A 17,909-nucleotide genomic window follows, 5' to 3' on the forward strand; every position below is an offset into this window, starting at 1 on the left:
CACACAAAGAGCCTTCCACCGTCACCCTCTGTCCCTTGCCACGAAGGCAATTTTGGATGTAACTTGTCATATTGGGGCAGCACGGTGGCACAGTGATTCGCACTGCTGCCTCACAGCGCCAGAGACCCAGGTTCAATTCTCTCCTCAGGCAACTGCCTGTGTGGATTGTGAACATTTTCCCCGTGTCCACGTCGGTTTACTTTGGGTGCTCCGGTTTGCTCCCACGTCCAAAATGTGCAGGTTAGGTGAATTGGCCATGCTAAATTGCTTGTAGTGTTAGGTGAATTGGTAAATGTAGGGGAATTGGTCTGGGTGGGTTGCTCTTTGGAGGGTGGATATGGACTTGTTGGGCCAAAGGGCCTGCTTCCACACTGTAGGTAATCTAATCTAAGTAAGCTGACCTTGATACCATGAAATGTTACTATCTTTATCATTTTCCGGTGTGGGAATTTGTCAAAGGACTTGCTGAGAATCCATATAATCAACCTTCTTGATAAAATTTCAGTAAATGTGAGGTTTTTGTGTAACCATCTGCCAAGTTTCTCTACTGTTACATACTGAATGTACCTTTGCTTTCTGATGGGCCCCATTTTTCGCTCATAATATTATTCTGCTTGATGTCCTTGTGGAATATCTTAGGATTCTCCCTAATGTTGCCTGCTCACACGAATCCATGTCCCTGTTTTAGTCAGTTCCCTCTTTGTGAACTTTCTCGGTTTCATTAAGATCGCTTCTCATTCGTTGTATCTCTCAAACACACAGACCGAGTTCCCCCATCAGGCATTCTTTCCATCAGATGGATTAATCCGGAGAATGTCTATTCACCATATGTAGTCAGTATATTCTTCCTTCGGTCAGGACACCAAAACTGCATACAGTACTCCAGGGACAGTCTCGTCAAACTCTGTGTGAATGATGGAGTATATATGTACTTTTCGTAGTAGTAATTTATTGCCGATGCTTGAATTTATACTGAAAACAACAAATCCTGGAGATTCCAGTGGATCAGGCAGCATCCATGAAGATAGGGCAAGCCACCTCTTCCAATCTGGATGGGTCTTCATCACCTACATTCTGATTCCCATTAAGTGAAGACAAACCTCTCTTTTACGCTCCCATTTGCACATGTTGCTCCCAATGCCAATTGCGTTTTTTTCTACTAACTCTCTGTGTATTTTTTTTTAAATCCTCCTCAATATCCAAGTATATCACAGCAATTTGTTCACAATTGTTTATGTCTACAAGAGATAACTTCAAGCAAAAAAGTTTAAAAATATAGTTTCCCATTCATAAATGCATTATCATTCTCTTGAAGTGTGCTATTTATTTCGAAAGGACCAATATCACATTCGTTCTAACAGATTCCAACAGATTCCCTACTGTGGATGACAGGTTAACAGGTCTATTGTTCTCCACTTTCCCTCTTCTTCCCTTCTTGAATTGTTGCAATGCTTCATAACCTTCCAAAGTGAATAAAGAAAATTACACTGAGCCCCAGTACAATCTATGTGTCTATTGCTGCTATGTGTCAAATTTCAGAATGAAGTTCATCTGATCTGTCAGACTTATCAGTGCTGAATCCAGGTGTGTTTTGAAATACTGCCTTATCACTGATATGAATGATTTTACTCGTTAGTTACGCAGGTCTCTTGGTCACTTGGTATTTCTGGGAGATTTCCTGGACATTCTACCATGAAGACAGACACGAAATAACACTTCAGTTTTCCTGTAATTTCTCTGTTCTCCACAATTAGTCCTCTATCCGCACACTCAGTGATTCACATTTGACCTTTCTTTCATTTTCCTTTCAAGTATTGATAATAGGTTTTCATCAGGCTTCACGTTTCATGTTAGTTTGCATTCTTGATCTCTTTTGAATTTCCTTATCAGTTTCTTAGTCCTCTTTTGTCCCAATGAATCCATAACATCTGGCGTTTCTTTTTCCCAGCAACTTTGCTTGATCGAATCTATTTTTAACTTCTTTTGTTAACCATGCTTGAGTCATCTTTTCCTTTTGCTATTTGCACCATTGTGGAAGGGTGGGCATGTGGATACAATGTGCATACTGTACACCTTATAGCGTTTCTATAAATAACGACATTGTCTGTCCTCCATTAACCTTTCTCGTGTACCTTTTTCAAATTCACTGTAGCCAAATTGGTCCTCATACCTTCAAGGCTTGCATGAAGAGGTGCGAGGGATGAGCGAAGGAATTCTGGGAAGTTGAGTCGAACCGTTTAAAAGACTTACCTCAATCATCGGGGCATCCATTTGCTGAGAGGTGCGAAGGAGGAGTGAAGGAATTCTGGGAAGGTGTTTCTAAGCGTTCAAAAGACATCGGGGCTTCGAGGCATCCATTTGCCGAGAGGTGCGAGGAAACAGGGAAGGAATTCTGGGGACATGAGTCTAACCGTTTAAAAGAGTTACCTCAGACGTCGGGGTATCCATTCGCCGAGAGGTGCGATCGTGAAGCGAAGGAATTCTGGGAAGGTTAGTCTAACTGTTTAAAAGATTTACCCCGATTTGTCGGGGCATCCATTTGCTGAGAGGTGCGAGGGAGGAGTGAAGAAATTCTAGGAAGTTTTTAAGACTAATTGAAAGGAGGTTTTGTGGTCAGGAACGGGACGCCTGGAACGTGTGTTGCCTCCGTGGTGCCAGGGTCCTACATGTCGCTGATCGGGTTTACAACATTCAGAAGAGGGAGGGTGAGCAACCAGAAATCGTGGTGCATATTTGCACCAATGATATAGCTAGGAAAGGGATTGAGGATCTGAAAAGTGACTATACAGAGTTAGGTTGGAAGTGGAAGAGCAGGACGAGTGATCTCAGGTTTGTTACCGGTCCCAAGAGGTAGTGAGATGAGGAACAATCAGCGAATGCAGCTTAACACGTGGCTGCGTGACTTGTGCGGGAGGGACGGCTTCAGATACCTTGACCATTGGGATACCTTTTGTGGAAGGGGGGACCTGTACATGAAGAACGGGTTTCATCTGGATTGATGGAACACCAATGTCCTGGGTGAGAGGTTTGCTCCAGTGATTCGGGAGGCTTTTATTCAGTTTGGCAGGGGAGTGGGAATCAGAGCCAAATCAGGAAGGTTTCTGACGCGAGGAAACAAAGGGATCGGTTAAAGTGTGTCTGCTTTCATGCAAGGAGTGTCCGAAATAAGAGTGATAAACTGAGAGCATGGATCACTACGTGGGGCTATATAGACGTGGGATTCAGAGGGGCAGGAGTGGTTGCTTGATGTTCCAGGATTTCGAATGTTTAGAAAGAGCAGTGAGGGTGGAAAAAGAGGAGGGTATGCAGCATTGCTAAACAACGAGTGCATCACAGCTACAGAAACGAAGGTTGTTGAGGAAATCTTGTCGACTGAGTCAGTACAGGTGGAAGTTACGAACAAGACGGGAACAGTCACCGCATTTAGTGTCTTCTACAGACGACCTAACAGCAGTAGAGAGATTGAAGATCTCATAGGCGAGCAGATTCTGGAAAAATGCAAAAGTTGCAGGGTTGTTGTTATGGGTAATTTCAAATTTCGAAATATCGACCGGAACCTCCTAAGTGCAGGTGGTTTGGATCGAGCCGTTTTTGTCAGGTGTGTTCAGGAGGGTTTTCTTAGTCAGTATGTAGATAGACCGACGAGGGGAGAGGCCATTTTGGATTTGGTGTTCTAGTGGTGTGAGACCACTTTGGTGAAAGTGTGATCACAACTGCCTCACATTTAGCATAGCCTTGGAGAGTGAAAGGAGCCGTAACGGAGGGAATATATTTAATTGGGGTAAAGACATTATGACGCTATCAGACAGCAGTTGGGAAGCAATTCCCCCGCCCCACCCCACGACGTGGTCAACGATGCCCTCCACCGCATCTCTTCCACTTCCCGCTCCTCCGCCCTTGAGCCCCGGACCCCCATCCGCCACCAGGACAGAACCCCACTGGTCCTCACCTACCACCGCACTAACCTCCATGTACAGCGTATCATCCGCCGTCATTTCCGCCACCTCCAAACAGACCCCACCACCAAGGATATATTTCCAACCCCTCCCCTATCAGCGTTCCGTAAAGACCACTCACTTCGTGACTCCCTCGTCAGATCCACACACCCCCACCAACCCAACCTCCACTCCTGGCACCTTCCCCTGCAACCGCAGGAGGTGCAAGACTTGCGCCCACATCTCCCCCCTCACTTCCCTCCAAGGCCCCAAAGGAAACTTACATATCCGCCACAAATTCACCTGCTCCTCCGCACACATCATCTATTGCATCCGCTGCACCCGATGTGGCCTCTTCTATATTGGGGAGACAGGCCGCCTACTTGCGGAGCGTTTCAGAGAACACCTCTGGGACACCCGGACCAACCAACCCAAACACCCTGTTGCTCAACACTTCAATTCCCTCTCCCACTCCACCAAGGATCTGCAGGTCTTTGGACTCCTCCATCGCCAGACCACAACAACTCGACGGTTGGAGGAAGAGCGCCTCATCTTCCGCCTAAGAACCCTCCAACCACAAGGGATGAACTCGGATTTCACTAGTTTCCTCATTACCCCTCCCCCCACCCTGTCTCAATCAAATCCCTCAAACTCAGTACCGCCTTCCTAACCTGCAATCTTCTTCCTGACCTCTCCGCCCCCACCCCACTCTGACCTATCACCCTCACCTTGACCTCTTTCCACCTATCGCATTTCCAACGCCCCTCCCCCAAGGAGGTGCAAGACTTGCACCCACAACTCCCCCCTCACTTCCCTCCAAGGCCCCTCCCCCAAGTCCCTCCTCCCTACCTTTTATCTTAGCCTGCTGGACACACTTTCCTCATTCCTGAAGAAGGGCTTATGCCCGAAACGTCGATTCTCCTGTTCCTTGGATGCTGTCTGACCTGCTGCGCTGTTCCAGCAACACATTTTCAGCAGTTGGTTCCCCATGGTAGGTTCATTCATAATGTCAGGAAGTATGGTATACAGGGAGATTTGGCCATCTGGTTTCAGCATTGGCTGGCTGACAGAAGTCAGAGAGTGATTGTATATGGGAAGTATTCTGCCTGGAGGTCAGTGTTGAGTGGGGTACTGCAGGAGTCTGTTTTGGGGCCTCTGCTCTTTGCAGTTTTTACAAATGACTTGGATGAGGAGGTTGAGGGGTGGGTTAGTAAATTTACAGATGGCTCAAACGTTGGACGTGTCGTGGATAGTATAGAGGGCAGGCTGCAGCATGACATAGACAGGATGCAGAGCTGGGTTGAGAAATGGCAGATCGAGTTCAACCTGGATAAAGGCGAAGTGATGCATTTTGCAAGGTCGAACTCGAATGCTGAATATAGGATTAAAGATAGGATTCTTGGCAGTGTAGAGAAACAGAAGAATCAGGGTATACAAGTATATAGATCCCTCAAAGTTGCCACCGAAGTGGATAAGGTTGTTAAGAAAGCATATAGCGTTTTGGCTTTCATTAACACGGTGGTAGAGTTTATGAACCGTGAGGTTTTGCTGCAGCTGTACAAGTCCCTGCTGAGACTACACTTGGAATATTGTGTCCAATTCTGGTCGCCCTATTATAGGAAAGATACAGAGGCTTTGGAGAGGGTGCAAAGGAGGTTTACCAGGATGCTGCTGGACTGGAGGGCTTGCCTTATGAAGATCGGTTGAATAAGCTCGGACTTTTCTCACTGGAGAGAAGGAGGAAGTGAGGAGACCTGATCGAGGTGTACAAATAATGAGAGGAATAGATAGAGTCAATAACCAGAGACTTTTCCCCAGAGCAGGATTGACTGGTATGAGAAGTCATAGTTTGAAGATAGTAGGAGGAAGGTATAAAGGAAAGGTCAAAGGTAGGTTCTTTACGCAGAGAGTTTTGAATGCATGTAATGCGTTGCCGGCTGTGGTGGTGGAAGCAGAGTCATTGGAGACATTTAAGCGACTGACGGACATGCACATGGATAGCAATAATTTGAGGAGTGTGTATGTTAAGTTATTAAATTTGACATTAGGATTAAACCTTGGCAAAAAATCATGGGCCAAAGGGCCTGTTCCGTGCTATACTTTTCTATGTTGTATGAACGATGTTCTATGACTCAGTAATATACTTGTAATTTATGAAAATAAAATTGGTTTGTATTCGGACTTCATGTAAAATTCAATACAATAAGATCACTATTCCCAAAAGCTCCTTTACTGCACGTTTTTGAATTGGCTCCTCTGATCACATAACACCAATTCCAAATCAGCCTGATCTTTGGCTAGTTTCCCAAAAGACTGCTAAAGGAAACCATTTCATGCACACTCGTGAATTCCATTTTTACAGCATTAACTTTCACTTGGATTCACACAGTTTCGATGTGAATTTATCCACGATTACTGCAGTACTGGCAAACTTGCATTTCTAATTTCCGTTTTTGTAACACACTCAACATTTGTATCACACTTTTGACTTTGATTTAAAACTCTCATCATGTTTGCTTCTCCTCGCTGTTTCTCACCTCCACCATACCAGACTCGATGCAATCAGTATGACGTGGGCTCTGGAGAGATTAAGTGGAGATTCAGACCAGATATTTGGGGAAGCATATTTCAACGTTGATATCGTCACATCTCACCTGCTCTTCTTTAGCGTCATTGCGACATTTCCGCCAGATCTCCCGTTATGCTCGTGGAGTAGATAAGGACAATTACTTTTCAGCGATGCTGCGTATTCCTCCAGACAGCTGAGACTACTCTAACCTGGATGATAAGGTCCTGCTTGTAAAGCAGATTAGTAAATTATTGCTGTTGCTGTACAGGACCTTAGTGATATCACATCTGGAGAAATACGTATAGATCTGGTCAACCGATTTCGGCAATGAAGATGCTAATCATAGAATCCCTTTCGTGTGGGAGCAGGCCATTTGAGCCATCAGCTCCGCTCTGATCCTCCTAATACCGTCCCCTCTAAACGCGTTCCCTTACCCAATCTCTGTAACCCTGCATTTTCCATGACTAATTTCACCTATACTGCTTATCTCCGGATATTATGGGTAACTTAGCATGACCAATGTATCAGTCTTGCACATCTTGAGAGTGTGGGAGGAAACTGCAGTACCCGCTGGTGGAACCCATTCAAGCCAAGGAGAGAAGGTGCTAACTCCCCACAGACAGTCACCTGAGGTTACAATTAAACCCAGCCCTCTGCTTTTGTGAGGCAGCAGTGTTTACCACTGAGCTTGCCAGTGTGGGCAACGCAGATCACCTGAACAATGAAGCTGCAGGAGAGCCTGATTACTGCCCAGTCACATTTCACGTGTGAGGTCAATGTTAACAACTCTACACGACAAAAAATCGGCGTGGCTGCTAAATGGCAGAAGTTGCTGCGCTGTCCCTCATCAAAAACACATTAAATTGTAATTAATTTAAATAATTCTCACCCACACCATGGATCACCAGAACACATTATCTGCACAAATGCCAGCGGTGGGATTTGAACCCACAGCTACATTCAGGCAGAAATCGAAATCCTACCCCTTAGCATGGTCAGCTCTGCATCCGTGAGCAAAATTTGAATCCAGCTCCTGTGGACATTCCTGTATCACTCGCTGCATAGGGAATTGATCACACCAGTGTGCCATCACCTTAACTGAACACAATATTCTCTAATGGGGGACAAACCCAGGCAATACTAATAGTAGCATTGTTTCCTTTAAACACACCAATCGCATTCTTTCAATAGCTGTCTCTATCCACAGCACACGGTTGGATCACCAACCTGAAGGAACGGCAGCATGGCATTTGAGACAAGTTTAAAAATTCAGTGGCTAATGCGAGTAACCAGCATTGGTAGGGTTTCAATTCCTGGATCTACCTGTTTACTAAACAAACATTTTAACTAACTAAGTCACAGCGTCACGTTAACTTAGGAGAGAGAGATGAGCAGGTGAGTCCAATACCAATTAACGTTTGCAGGAATGACAGATGATTTTGTTTCAAGGCTTAGTAACAGAAGACAATTGCACAGCAAATTCAGGAGTCCGTTCCACTTCTCAAACCTGGAAACAGGTACAGCAAAACTAGATTATTTAACGCTGTTGCAGCAGATGAGGAGGAGGCTGTTTACTTCCTGGACCCTGATGTGCACTTTCAGGAAAAGACCAATTCGGCCCCCCACACGACAACACAGCGCCCATAATAGACCATGCAACACCATTCTCCTGTTACACAACAATGAGACCATTCAGCATTCTAAAAGCTGCAGCATAAGCACTGCAAGACACCAGTAAGTGTTTGGAAATTATCACACGAGGATGAGGCCATTGAACCCATTGTGACTGTTGGACAAGAAAGGGAGAAGGACAAGAAAGCGTTTCAGATATTTTCTTTGAGCAGAACGAGGTAATTCAGGCACGTTTCTGTTGTATGGGAATAGAAGAATACCAACTACTCCCTCGTTCCCACTTCAGGAGGAGATTGTTCAGTATCCCGAGCCTGTTATGGGGCCCATCTAAATGTTGCAACACAGCAGGAAGGTTCCGTAAGTCCCAAACCTCTGGACAGCAACAGGAGCATGACAAACCGAGCTTGAGCGACATTGTCAGGAACATGAGCAGGGCATTCAGCCCATAGAACCGATAATATAGGAACAACAGGAGGACATTTAGCCCATCGAGTTTGTAAACCAGGAACAGTATGAATGCATTCAACCACTTATGCGTCTTACACAGCCCTGTGCCTATTATGCAGGAATTGAAAATGAACGTAGAGGTTCCAGAAAGAGAAGAAATTAGAATAAGAAGCTTCACCAGGAAATGAACTTCAGTGCATAAATCTTTGGGATTGAAGGCATTTTTTTTTTGAAAGCATTAGTAAGGAATTAATAACATGAGGTGTTTGAAGTGAAATCACAATCTATCACAGTCAATATGGCTCTATGAAGAATAAACTGTTTTTTGAAGTATTTGCCTGAGTTCCTTAAAAGTGTAACAAGCAATGTGCATAATGGGTTTTCTATTGATGTCGTATATTTGGAATTCCACAATGTGTTGCATAAATTGCCGCCCAAATGACTGATATGCAAGACATTAGCATATCGGATTAGAAAAAAAATACGTGGAGACCGGAATGACTAACCAACAAAAGCCATGACATGCGGGGATGTATTGGTTTGGACGAGATCAAATATCACACGGCAGAAGTTTATAATCCACCGGGTTTAGTTGAAAACGTTAGCTTTCGGAAGGCTGCTCCTTCATGAGATGCTAGTGAGAGAAGGAAGAACTTGACACAGAATTTATATGGTAAAAAGTTATAAGCGAAAGAATTGAACAGACCTGATGTGACATTAATCTGTAATCAGTTCGGACACAGGTCTGGATTGATAAATATTCAAATCTCAGAATGTCATTTAAATCACTGTCTCAAGATAACTTCAGGTGTTACGATTGTAAAGGAGGTTACATCTAAAGTCAAACAATGTAATTTCGGTCTATTTTGGAGTCTGTCTGTGACTTAACTTGGAGCCAGACTAGTTTTCTTACCAAAGTAGGTGTTCAGAAATTGCCAAGTTGACTGACTGCCAACAAAGAGTATGCTTTTTGTAAGAAAAGTAGAATGTATCCACAAGTACAAATCTGTAAATGCAAATTAACCACATAGATTTACATATACATGCGTGTGTGAGAGGGGGAGCGTATGTGTGTGCTGGGGAGAGAGAGGAAGAGTGTGAGTGTGGATGTGTGTGTGCCAGAGGTTCAGTGTATGTGGCTGGGGTGGAGCAAGAGATAATGTGGGTGCGAATCTTTGTGTGCGTGTTTGATAGAGAGAGGGAGTGTGTGTGTGGACGGAGACAGAGTACGAGTGTGAATGTGTCTGTCGGCGTGTGTCAGTGTGTCAGTGTGTGCCTGTGTGTGAGAGAGGGGCGAGTACGCGTATGTAGGGGGACGAGAGTGAGTGTGTGTGTATGGGTACAGGAAAAGACACAGAGAGGTAGGGGAGATCCCTTTCTCCACACACACTCACTGCGTGATTTCAGAGCTTCACATCTCTGCCCTATTTGTTGTTCCTGTTACAGGCCTAGATGTTGTCACGACAATCCTCATGCTCCATCCATAGTTGGGTCATCAAACCTTCGGCTCTCCCTAATATCTGAGAAGCTCACAGCACAAACTCCAGCAAGCCAGCCCCAGCAGCACCACTAACTTGTCAACGACACGAGTCTTTAGAAACTCCTCAGCGACACGTTTGATACCTGGTCCTTTGCAATAATACTCGGGGGGCTTCCTTATGTTATGACCAAAAGATCAGCTGAGAGGGACAAACACAGACCATCAGTGGACAGGCACAGACCAAGTCTCAAAGGCGTATTTCAAAGCATGGGACATCGTCGAAAGTCACACATATAATTTCATTGTTTCTGAGCTTTATAGCGCCAGCATTTGGTACACCAGGGAACCAAGAAATAAAGCTAGAAAAAGAGGCAGAGGGACAGAAAGATTCACATGAAAGATAGAAACAGACAATTATTTGAGAACATGCTGTTGAAACATAGGTAAAGTAAAAGACAGAGGACTGGGGGCAACTGGATGAGTAATACGTTGGAAGGTTCAGATCGTGAAATGCATAACATTGAACTGAGGCATTGCTAAATCAATAAAAATTGTTTGTTCTCTCCAATTCTGAATTTGCCTCACAGAAGCAGCCAGGACATCATTAACCATGACAAGGTAGCAGGCCATGGAGAGCTGTGCAGACTATGCCAGTGTATTTCTCTCTCAGCTGAACCGTCTGCCCAGCACGGGTACACATGGCAAAATTGGCTGTGTATTGTTACGATACTTGCACTAGACATCTGCTCAGCACGGGAAGGTGTGCAGACTATACTGTGAGTGAGAGTAAATGGACCCCCCATCTTACGTCACTGCGTTTCCATCCAGCAAAAAAAGGCAAGGGATTGTGTGTGTGTGTGTGTGTGTGCGCGCGCGCGTGCGTGTGTTTGTGTGTGTGTATCTGGGGCGGTGTTAGATGTGAAAATCACTGTTGAGAGAGAGCACGCATGGAGGAAATCAGTTTAAATTTGAAAAACAGCAGGGGTTTGAGTAATGGACAGAGTGATACTGAGGGATTGGACAGATGCGATGATGTGTTTGAGAATATCAAAGTAAAGTTATTGGCAGACCATGTAATAATATAGTTGAAAAGTATGGTGCTGGAAAAGCGCAGCAGGTCAGTCAGCATCCAAGAAGCAGGAATATCGACGTTTCTGGCATAAGCCATTCTTCAGGAATTCCTGGATTCCTGGATTTCTTCAGGATTCCTGAAGAAGGGCTTTTGCCCAAAACGTCGATTTTCCTGCTCCTTGGATGCTGACTGACCTGCTATGCTTTTCCAACACCACACTTTTCAACTCTGGTCTCCAGCATCTGCAATCCTCACTTTCTCCATGTAATAATATAGATTAGTGTGCAAAGGGTAAATGTTTGGATGGAATTTGACTGTGAGTTGAGCTGTGGAGTATCAATTCAGGTTTGTTTCTGCAGATGTGAAGCTGGGAGTATGAACACAAGATTATTGACATCACTATGAATGTATTTCATGGCTCAAAGTTCAAGCAGCAGGTGCGAGGTGTGAGTTGTTACAATTAGGAATGGTCAAGATATTGTGTCAGGAATCAGCTCGTGGTCAAAGGGATCACAACAGTTGTGATTCTTCTGTTTCAGCTTCATGTACTGGCCAATCATGGGACTGAATAGGAAGAAGGAAATGGAGTTTGAAAGCACAGCAGAACAGAGGGACCTCAGGCTCTCTATATGTAAATAACAAAAGCAGTGTTACAATGATTCGTGGTTCACAGCTGAAACTAAGGAGGTCAACAGAAAGACCTGTGTGTGGTACTGCCAGAAGCAAAAAGTGAAAGACTGAATGAACAACTCACTGATGTAGTTAGTAGTGGTTTATGGAATGAATATCTGGATTCAGATTCTCAGCAGGAGTAATAGAAGAATACAGCGCAGTACAGGCCCTTTGGCACTCGATGTTGCGCCGATCCAAGCCCACCTAACCTATACTAACCCACTATCCTCCATATACCTATCCAATGCCCGCTTAAATGCCCATAAAGAGGGAGAGTCCACCACTGCTACTGGCAGGGCATTCCATGAACTTACGACTCGCTAAGTGAAGTACCTACCCCTAACTTCAGTCCTATATCTAACCCCCTTAATTTAAAGCTATGCCCCCTTGTAATACCCGACTCCATACGCGGGAAAAGGTTCACACTGTCAACCCTATCTAACCCCCTAATCATCTTGTACACCTCAATCAAGTCACCCCTAAACCTTCTTTTCTCTAATGAAAACAGCCCCAAGTGTCTCAGTCTTTCCTCATACGATCTTCCTTCCATACAGGCAACATCCTGGTAAACCTCCTCTGCACCCGTTCCAGTGCCTCCACATCCTTCCTATAGTATGGCGACCAAAACTGCACACAATATTCCAGATGCGGCCGCACCAGAGTCTTATACAACTGCATCATGACCTCTGGACTCCGGAACTCAATTCCTCTACCAATAAAAGCCAGTACGCCATATGCCTTCCTCACCGCACTATTTACCTGGGTGGCAACTTTCAGAGATCTGTGTACATGGACACCAAGATCCCTCTGCTCATCCACACTACCAAGTATCCGACCATTAGCCCAGTACCCCATCTTTTTGTTATTCTTCCCAAAGTGAATCACCTCACACTTAGCTACATTGAATTCCATTTGCCACCTTTCTGCCCAGCTCTGCAGCTTCTCTATATCCTGCTGTAACCTGCCACATCCTTCCTCACTGTCAACAACTCCTCCGACTTTCGTATCATCCGCAAACTTGCTCACCCAACCTTCTAACCCCTCTTCCAGGTCATTTATAAAAATGACAAACAGCAATGGTCCCAAAACAGATCCTTGCGGAACACCGCTAGTGACGGCACTCCATGAAGAAACTTTGCCATCAACTACTACACTCTGTCTTCTTCCATCCAGCCAATTCCTAATCCAAACCTCCAACTCACCCTCAATGCCATATCTCCGTATTTTCTGCAGTAGCCTACCATGGGGAACCTTATCAAACGCCTTACTAAAATCCATATATACCACATCTACCGCTTTCCCCTCATCAACCTCCTTCGTCACCTTTTCAAAGAATTCAATAAGGTTTGTGAGGCACGACCTGCCCTTCACAAAACCATGCTGACTATCCTTGATCACATTATTCCTATCCAGATGTGCATAAATCCTATCCCTTACAATTCTCTCTAAGACTTTGCCCACAACAGAAGTGAGACTCACCGGCCTATAGTTACTAGGGTTATCCCTACTCCCCTTTTTGAACAAGGGAACCACATTTGCTATCCTCCAGTCTTCTGGCACTACACCTGTAGACAAAGAGGACATAAAAATCAAGGCCAATGGCTCTGCAATCTCCTCCCTTGCTTCCCAGAGAATCCTAGGATAAATGCCATCAGGCCCAGGGGACTTATCTATTTTCACCTTTTCCAGGATTTCCAACACCTCTTCTCTACATACCTCAAAGCCATCCATTCTACTTATTTGTAACTCAGTATTCACATCGACGACAATGCCCTGTTCCTGAGTAAATACTGAAGAAAAGTATTCATTCAGTGTCTCCCCAATCTCTTCCGCCTCCACACGCAACTTCCCACTACTATCCTTGACTGGACCTATTCCTACCCTAGTCATTCTTTTATTCCTAACATACCTATAGAATGCCTTAGGGTTTTCCCTAATCCTACCGACTAAGGACCTTTCATGTCCCCTCCTTGCTGCTCTTAGCTCTGTCTTCAGGTCCTTCCTGGCTACCCTATAACTCTCAATCGCCCCAATTGAACCTTCACGTCTCATCTTGAGATAGGCCGCCCTCTTCCATTTAACAAGGGATTCCAATTCCTTATTAAACCACGGCTCCCTCGCACGACCCTTTCCTCCCTGCCTGACAGGTACATAATTATCAAGGACACTCAATAGTTGCTCCTTGAACAAGCTCCACATATCATTTACACTCTTGCCTTGGAGTCTACTTTTCCAAGCCACACATCCTAAGTCATGCCTCACCGCATCATAATTTCCCTGACCCCAGCTATAACTCTTGCCCTGTAGTACGCACTTATCCCTCTCCATCACGAGAGTAAAAATCACCGAATTATGGTCACTATCCCCAAAGTGCTCACCTACCTCTAATTCTAACACCTGGCCTGGTTCGTTACCCAGAACCAAATCCAGTATGGCCTCACCTCTTGTTGGCCTGTCTACATATTGAGTCAGGAAACTCTCCTGCACACATTGACCAAACACTGACCCATCTAACGAACTTGAGCTATAGCTTTCCCAATCAATATCAGGAAAGTTAAAGTCCCCCATAACAACCACCCTATTACTGTCACTCATCTCCTGAATCACCTTCCCTATCCTTTCTTCAATGATTCTAGGACTATTCGGAGGCCTGTAAAAGACTCCTAACAGGGTGACCTCACCTTTCCTATTCCTAACCTCAGCCCAAACTACCTCAGATGGCAAGTCCTCATCCATCGTCCTTTCCACCACTGTAATACTATCTTGACAAGCAATGCCACACCTCCCCCTCTTTTACCCCCACCTCTGACCCTACTAAAACATTTAAATCCTGGAACCTGCAACAGCCAATCCTGTCCCTGTTCTAGCCATGTCTCCGTAATAGCCACAACATCGAAGTCCCAGGTACCAACCCACGCTGCAAGTTCACCTACCTTATTTCGTATACTTCTTGCATTGAAGTATACACACTTCAAGCCACTTTCCTGTTTACAGACACCCTCCTTGAAAATTGATGCCATGTTCCTAACCTCCCTACACTCCAGGCCCTGCACCCTGAAGCTACAATCTGGGTTCCCATGCCCCTGCAGAGTTAGTTTAAACGCCCCCCCCCCCCAAGAGCACTAGCAAACCTCCCCCAAGGATACTGGTGCCCCTCAGGTTCAGGTGTAGACCATCCTGTTTATAGAGGTCCCACCGTCCCCAGAAAGAACCCCAGTTATCCAAAAACCGGAATCCCTCCCTCCTGCACCATCCCTGTAGCCACGCATTTAAGTGTTCTCTTTCCCTATTCCTCGAATCTCTATCACGTGGCACGGGTAACAAACCAGAGACAACAAGTCTGTTCTAATAACAGCAGAAGGAGAATAGAGTAGATGAGGAGAACAGTATTATATCAAATACGGTGTACATAATTAGTAACTAAACAGTAAGACTTACCAGCCACACCTACGGTGGCTAGAATTGGATAATAAAAATAATCAATAACATAAAATGCATATTGGATCCGTTTTGATCATGACCATCGATCATAATATGTCAAAAGAAGCCAAATATCCCAATATAAACCCCTGTCCATTATTGGAACATTCCAGTCTACTGTTCTCAGATTCGGATCCATTGCTGGAACATTCGACCCGAATGTTCTCAGATTCTGTTCTCTCTTTCCCTTTGCACTAGCAGGGAGCTGCTGATCCCTGTTCGCACTGTAGGTGATGCTACCGCGCATATTATGGGATAATACATTGAATGAAGTCCATTTATCATTTAAAAAATGAGAAAAGTCCACTGAGATAATTAGAATCCATGGAGACTAACATTAATCACAGCCATTCAACAAACAGGTTCAGTTAACCCCTTCCTTGCATCACTTTTGAGATCACAATAAAAGTGAACAATTTCTGGGTTTGAATGGAATGGATGAGGTCACTGAGGGGTGAAGTATAAATCTTTTACTCTTTTTAATCTTTCTTTCTTGTATGTGGGACCTGTGTCAGAAGACTGCAGGATTGTATCTGTCCCCCGCTGTTTATAAAAGTAGACAGAGATAAAATAACATGCCATCTGCAAATGGTAGGTACGAGGGAAATATCCAGAAATCACAAATCAAGGTAATAATATTTATTGCCCACTGACTTTGCTTAATTTTGCTCTTTTTGTTAAGTGTCCGGTTATCAAAGCCTTTCATAAACTTTAGACATCATTCAGAGTACTGGGACTGCTGCACATGAAGATGGAAATAAACTCAGTCCACATGTGCCTGTTGCAGACAGACAGGTAGAGGCCATTTAGCCTCTCAAACCTGTTACAGAGAGACAGGAGGAGGCCAGTCAGCCTCTCGAGTCTGTTACGTAGGGACAAAATTCGGCCATTCAGCCTCTTAAGCCTGTTACAGTGCGATAGGAAGAGGTAATTTAGCCACTCGAGTTTGTTACAGTGGGACAAGAGGAGGCCATTCAGCCCCTCGAGTTTGTAACACAAGGATAGGAGGAAGTCATTTAACCATCGAGTCTGTAAAAGAGAGACAGGATGAGGCCATTTCTCCTTTCCAGTCTATTAATAATCTCAGAGCCACTTGTTTGATCTTCTCAAGGGGAACAGTGAGATTCTTCATGGGTCTCCCTTTACACTGATGGCTTGGACAAGGACAATGATCTCCCTACAGTTTTGTCCATTCCTCTCGTTGGCTAAGACTGCTGTAACCCAAATGGCAATTTCAGAGAGGGCAGGCATGGTCTGGTGTCATGTCCTCCACACCGGGTGCTGGAGGAAGGGCATATCCTGCCTGTGACCCTTCCCACCCAGAAGGAGCTCCATGCCCGAGCCCTCAACACGGGTTTGGGAAGAGCAGTTATTTCCCTCTTCCTGCCAAGTACAATCTTAATATCAGGGCGGTGCAGGGTAGCTCTGCACGGTTGGAGATTTTCCCAGTTCATTATGTGCTTTCATAAACGGCACTGCTTCTCAATATTGCTGGGTAATTCCAGGATTTTCAGTGCATAGGGAGTTGCTCTGGAATGGTGTGCACTGAGAAATGGAGGAAACCCAACGTGATTCTCAGTGTGGGCTCAAACTCCAATTAATGTTCGTGAGATCCACTCAGTGTCATGGTGGAAATCACTCCCCAAACGCCACTTAACTGGCACTTTGTGCACAAAACAATAAAAACATGCTCCACAATTCAATCGGATCGTGCTTGACCTTTTCTTGGAATCAGCTCCAGTTACCCGCCCAGTACCATTGACCTTTCATTCCTGCACTGTTCATAAGTGTCAATGCTTTTGCCTTTAAATCCTTCAACGAGGTAGCCTCGACTGTTTAGGTGGGCATTGAATTCCACAAATGCACAATCCTTTGGGTTGGTCAGTCCTAAAACTGCTCCTCCTTATTTTCAGACTGTGGCACCGAATTCGAATTTCATCCACCAGTGGAAACATCCTCCCTGCTTCGATCTTATTTCTGTTTCTGTGTGTTTTTAATGAGATTCCTCTCGTTCTTCTAAATTTCAACGAATATATCTCAGTGTGCTTATCTTAAATGCATCTACCGTGCCTGTCTCTACCACCTCTGCTGGCAATGCGTTCCAAACGCCCACCACTCTCTGTGTGAAGTACTTGCCGTGTGTCTCCCACTTAAACTTTCCACTTCTCACCTTGAAAGGTTATCGAATCCTTCACCCTAGGAAAAGGCTTGTCTCTATCCACTCTGTCCATACCCTTCATGATATTGTAAACCTCAATCACGTCTCCCCCAATCTCCTTTTTTCCAGTGAAAGTAAACCTAACCTACTCAACCTCTCTTCATAGCTCGCACCTTCCATTCCAGGCAACATCCTCGTAAACCTTCTATGAACCCTCTCCAACGCGTCCACATCCTTTTGGTAATGTGGCGACCAAATCTGTACACAATATTCTAAATGCGGCCGAACCAACGAATTGTACAATTTTAACATGACTTACCAGCTCTAATACTCAATACCCTGTATAAGAAAGGCAAGCATACCAAATACCTTCTCGAACACTCTATCAACCTGTGCAGCAACCTTCAGGGTACAATGGACCTGCACACTGTCTGCCCCTCTCCGTTTCCTAAGGATCTTCCATT

Source organism: Chiloscyllium plagiosum, unplaced genomic scaffold, assembly GCF_037043375.1.
Source record: "Chiloscyllium plagiosum isolate Xiang-an unplaced genomic scaffold, Cpla_swu_hap1 HiC_scaffold_37, whole genome shotgun sequence".
In the NCBI taxonomy this organism is placed as follows: Eukaryota; Metazoa; Chordata; class Chondrichthyes; order Orectolobiformes; family Hemiscylliidae; genus Chiloscyllium; species Chiloscyllium plagiosum.